The 6,000-nt window shown below is 35.0% G+C and overlaps 1 long non-coding RNA gene across 1 annotated transcript in view; it reads right to left on the bottom strand.

Annotated features, from left to right (window-relative positions):
- Positions 1 to 2,714: 2,714 nt before the first annotated feature.
- LOC125113474 (uncharacterized) overlaps positions 2,715 to 6,000 on the bottom strand; it is an 82,150-nt gene continuing 78,864 nt past the window's right edge. Inside the window, exon 3 of the long non-coding RNA XR_007131467.1 lies at positions 2,715 to 3,939. This is a non-coding gene — a long non-coding RNA (uncharacterized LOC125113474). The remainder of the gene's footprint in view (positions 3,940 to 6,000) is intronic.

The following is a 6,000-nucleotide window of genomic DNA, read 5'->3' as shown; positions in this document are numbered from 1 at the left end:
GAATTCAGGGTGGAATGAGGCACTCTGTGCTTTGGGAAAACTGGAAAAAGAGGCTTGTGTTTTTTCTGGAGAAACTTTTTATGAACTTGGATTTTTGTATCTTCCCACTCCTAGAAAAGCATTAAAATCACCAGCTCCTCATGACTAGCAGTGGCTTTCTACTGAGATGGGTGCTTGGCTGAATGTACTCCCTTCACCAAGGTCACACTTATACTGACCTTCCCTGTTACCTCTTCAGAAAAGTTTCTTAGAGCTACTAAGAGGCTATTTCTGGGACTATAGTCCTCAGTAAGACACTGAATAAACTTGACTCAGCTTTTACATTGTACTTTTTTTTCTTTCAATTGACACACTGTTGTGGTTTGTGATATTTTACCTGAGCAAATGATTTAATAGGATTTTCCTCAGCTTTCATGTTTCAGCAAGAACTTCTAAGTAAATCTTACATGTTAAGATTTTTATAGAAAAGAAACAAATGGTGTTTGTGAGTTTCTGCTTGAATTAGAGGATATTTTGACGTTATTCATGTGGAAAATATTTACGTGCAAATAACAAACAAATAAAATTAAACCATGTTGTTTTGTAACCACTTCAGTGTATTATATGACATTTGTGTGGTAACTGATGTATTATGTGGCAATTGATTTTCCCAAACAGCTAAATATTTTCCATATATTGTCTCTGTTTCCAAAGGAAAAATGCAGACAGTTCTAGAAAGTTTTGGAAATAAAAAAATGTTTTTGACCTCCAGATCAAAAAATTTTATTAATATTCAGTAACATGAACATCCAAAAAACAGCCATCAGCATATTTTCTGCATTCCCTTATTTTATGTGAATAAGAAATAAACCACATATTCAAAATGAATATAATCTTGTAAAATATTAAAAGCTTTTCTTAACCCATAGATAACTGAGAAAAAAATACATTAACTAATAATTCACCATTTTTCATAAAGACAATAGCACAATCTTCATTAAAATAAACTCTTAGAGGAAAACATAGGCCAAACACTCTCTGACATAAATGACAGCAACATCTTTTCAGATCCACCTCTTAAGAGTAATGACAATAACAACAAAAATATACAAATGGGACTTAAAGTTTTCTGCACAGCAAAGGAAACTCTTAAAAAATGAAAAGACAACACACAGAATGGGAGAAAATATTTGTAAATGAATCGACTGACAAGGGATTAATCTCCAAAATTTATAAACACCTCCTATACCAAAAAAAAAACAAAAAAACCCATCAAAAAATGGGCAGAAGATCTAAACAGACAATTCTCCAAAGAAGACATACTGATAGCCAAAAAACTCTTGAAAAGATGTTCAATATTACTCATTATTAGAGAAATGCAAATCAAAACCACTGTGAGGTACCACCTTACAATGACCAGAATGGCCATGATCAGAAAGTCTACAAACAAAAATGTTGGAGAGGGTATGGAGAAAAAGGAACCCTATGGTACTGTTGGTGGGAATGTAAGTTGGTGCAACCACACTGTGGAAAACAATATGGAGATTTCTCAGAAAACTAAACATAGAACTACCATTTGATCCAGCAATTCCACTCCTGGGCATCTATCCAGAGAAAACCATGACTCGAAAAGACACATGTACTCCAACATTCATTGCAGCACAATATACAATAGCCAATACATGGAAACAACCTAAATGTCCCTTGACAGAGGAGTGGATAAAGAAGATGTGGTACATATACACAATGGAATATTAATCAGTCACTAAAAGGAAAGAAATACTGGCATTCTTAGCAACATGGATGGACCTAGAAATTATCATGCTAAGTGAAGTCTTACAGTGAGACACCAACATCAAATGCTGTCACTTACATGTGGAATCTAAAAAAATGACATAATGAGCTTCTTTGCAGGACAGATGCTGAGTCTGTGAATAAGAAATCTGTTTCCAAATGAGACAGGTTGGGGGTAGGGGGATGCACTGAGGGTTTGGGATGGAAATGCTATAAAATTTGGTTGTGATGATTGTTGTACAACTATAAATGTAATAAAATTCATTGAGTAATTAAAAATATTTAATCATTGTAATGCTTATTTAAAAAAATCTTCAGAAAATTTTCACAGGTATGTTCACAAATTTAAAATGTAATATATAAACTTTTCTAGACCTACATATGACTGAGCTATGTATTCTAGCCCTTCCTTAAGAGGAGAAATTGGAGTTCCCGTTGTGGCGCAGTGGTTAACGAATCCGACTAGGAACCATGAGGTTGCTTGCGGGTTCCATCCCTGCCCTTGCTCAGTGGGTCAAGGTTCCGGCGTTTCTGTGAGCTGTGGTGTAGGTCGCAGACGCGGCTCGAATCCTGCGTTGCTGTGGCTCTGGTGTAGGCTGGCAGCTACAGCTCCGATTCGACCCCTAGCCCGGGAACCTACATATGCTGCAGGAGTGGCCCAAGAAATAGCAAAAAAAAAAAAAAAACCAAAAACAAAAACAAAAAAAAAAGAGGAGAAATTACCAATAGACCCTAGATTGATTCCAAAGTCTTCACTGGCCAATGGGTACCTCCTATATAGCACAGATCCAATATCCTGCGATAATCTAAATGGGAAAATATTCTGAAAAAAAAATGGAAGTGTGTACATGTATAGCTGAATCACTTTGTGGTACAGTAGAAATTACCACAAGACTGTAAATGAACTATACTTCAATGAAACTTTTAAAAATGAAAAAAGTCTTTATTTGATCTACTTGTCAAATGTCACAGTTTTTAACTACACATAAAATGGAAAATGTAAGAAATGTACATCATACATGTAAGAAAATCATGTATGTTGTTCCTACCTGGCAGCTTACTAGCAGACCCATATATATTAGACCAATTGTTAAACATTTTAAATTCTATTTTCTGGGACATTTTCAGGGGAAAGTAAGTCAATACCTCTACTTCTGGTACATGAGTAAAGAGTCTTTTCTAACTCATTGATTTCATCCATTATTTGTTGAGAAATAATTATGTGCCAGGCACTCTGTGCTGGTTATAAGGTTGAAAAAACAGCCAAGAGGCCTAAAGCGATTCTAGGGGATTGAAATTTCATAACTTGAAAGCTACAGAGAGGATAAAATAGAAACTTGTTGGGGGAGAGATGGGATGGAACAATCTCTTTGAATTATATCTGTTTCAATACATAAGCCAGAATGAAATCTCTATGAATAGAATTTATTTATATCTAAATAGCCAAAAATATTTTCAGCCTTTTGGGAAAAAAATATACTCTGCTGTATAAAGGAGAGTTTTGTCTTTAGATACAGAAAATTCATACTTCTGCTTGTAATTTTGAGTCCTCTTACCCTCCAAATTTGTAGAATGCTCATAAGGAACTATCATTTCTAGTTACTGATATTTCCTTCCAGCCTATAAGGACATTGGAGTGCCTGTTCTTAAAGAATATAGACATGGTTTGAATGGACAAACAGATGTTGTATTTTTTCCATATGTATACAAATTAAGCAACGTAGATCAAACCAAAAGTTCTATGCTACTCTGTGATCAATTCATTTCAATAGGCTTAAACTTTAACTGAAATTCAAATGATCAAAAGAATTTCTTTCCTGAAAAACCATTAAGATCTACTTTAACATAAGGGTAACGCAAATTTTCTCTCAAATTTTCAGGTGAGAAATTTGGCTCATGTAATCATGAGATAAAGTGTAGATTTCAGGAGACTACTAAGCTTCATGGCATGTTCAAAGGATGGACTGAGTTCCACATACATCTCTTTTCAAAGCTCAGTTTCAGCAGAATTCTCATCTCTCATTTTGTTCACTAAGAATTTAGTTTTATGTTACACTGCATTCTTATACAATTGATTTCATAAAAACTCCAGAAACATGGTGGGTAACATTCTACAGACCCTTCTCAGGCTGAGGTGCACAGAATTTGAACCCAGTGTGCCAGGGCCTTAAACAAAAGAAACAGTAATGAGGAGAAAACACATATTTTCTTAAAGCATTTTAATAAAAAGCTTTATCATTAATTATACAGCTTATCTAGTGCCTTCTAATATCTTAAGAATCAAGGATCATCCATGCATGTCTTTCTGAATTTAAACCATTGAAATAATATTATGTGTTGGCCAAAAGTTTCTAATCAGAATAACACACAGCTGAAAAGGGCTACAGAGTTGCATGCAGGGCCCCTGTTGGAAAACTGAAGAATAAATCAAAGTTTTCAGAAGGGGAGAACATTTAGGTTGGAGAAGTTCCTGAGTCTAACTCTAATGACGGATTTATACAAGGGTCTCTCTTATGGAACAAATTGGGCCCACATACATTTTTGTTTGTTTGTTTGTTTGTTTGTTGTCACAGTGTCCTTGTATGTGTGTTAGTTATTTTTGAATTAAAAGTCTTTTAGGAGAATCATGTATTAACCAATTTGTCACTGGCCCCACCATTTCTTATTGTCCCACATATAGCCCAATTCATATAATTATGTTCTTCAGCAGGCCCTTGAGTTTCTAGCTCATGCTCTACAAACTATTCAACTTATTCTTATTTGAAATACTATTCCATACCATCAGAGAAGCTCTTCTTTTCCAGGAATTTAGATTAAGGCTGCTTCTGAGTTTCTTTTACATATGAGCCAGCTTATACTTGGTTTGCCTACCTGATGGTTGTTTGCAATGCCACAAATTTGAAACTTGTACAATATCTTGCCCCATTTTTTATGGTGTGCCATAATTTAGCTTCTTTGAGAATGGGAGAGTTATATCCTTGTAAAGCATTGCTTAGATTACAGATAATAATACAAGTGGTCAGCAAACCAAGATCTGAATATTTGAGCCTAAAGATTATAAGCATCACTGTATCTCAGTTGAGCATATAAAGTATATATTTGTCACACTGGGACTAGACGCCCTTTGTTTGGTTTTATGGAAGTCAGTTGCCCATGGATATCCGTTGGACATCCAAAACTGAAGAGTTTAACCAATTTGCTGTTCAGAACTGAAACACTTTACCAATGCCCCTGCTGTGAGTGAAATTGACTTAGATTACAAAATCTACAGTCACAGCAAGGGTCAGGGGCAAAATCACATCACCATTTGAGAGTGGCTCCTGCTAGCTGCAAGCCAGTATGAGAAGAAAATAGAGAAGACATGAGGGCAGAAAAAACAAAACAAAAAAACAACAGAAGCCTCAGAAATAGTAACTACGAAGAGGTGTTATGTGTTTGTTACATTTAAATTCTGCCTCACTGGAGAGGTTTCTGGTATTTAATAACAACATGATCCTTTATTTGTTTAAGATTTGATTTGAGCAGTTTTGCAAAAATGGCTATGTTTTAAAATGTCAAGAATTTTCTAAAACACTAATCACTCAGATTTGAGTACTTATTTACCTCTCAGAGTAAATTAAGAATAGGGACACCCCAAGGAAATACATAGTGTGGTTAGTGCCCTCCTGTTTAACAACACAACAAGCAAACACAGAAGCAATTGAAATAGTTTATTTTCCAGAACCCCAGAGGGTAATTTATCATGCACGCATGTGCATTCACATACATGTGTGTACACATATGCGCACATATACATAGAGCTTGTTTGTGTACATGATGTTAGCCCTCTGGACATGAGTTCTTATTGCTAAGTTAGATTAGACTTTTTTCAGTATTTAGTGTCAACTTCCTATTTTGAACATCATCTTCCTAATAGACTAAAAATGCTTATTATTAGGCTGCAATGGTGCTGCTTCCTTCTTTAGACAAGCACTTTATTGTATCTCCTAAGTGTCTAGTTGTTTCTGACATTTAAGGGCTGTGTTTAAAACCAAGGTCAAAGATCACACACACTGGAATCCTCCAGAATGTTTAATATTTTCCCCAAAATTTCTATTGCAGTCTCTAGGATTAAGCAGTAAAATTTTTATTGTAAACACTTCATGTGATCCCTATGGACACTACAGTTTAAGAATCAAGAATCATGGTTTTTACTATAAATCTACATTGTAATACTAAAATCAATAT

This window comes from Phacochoerus africanus, chromosome 1, assembly GCF_016906955.1.
Source record: "Phacochoerus africanus isolate WHEZ1 chromosome 1, ROS_Pafr_v1, whole genome shotgun sequence".
NCBI lineage: Eukaryota > Metazoa > Chordata > Mammalia > Artiodactyla > Suidae > Phacochoerus > Phacochoerus africanus.
The sequence above is the reverse complement of the archived record's forward strand: the minus strand, read 5'-3'. Positions and strand labels throughout refer to the sequence as shown.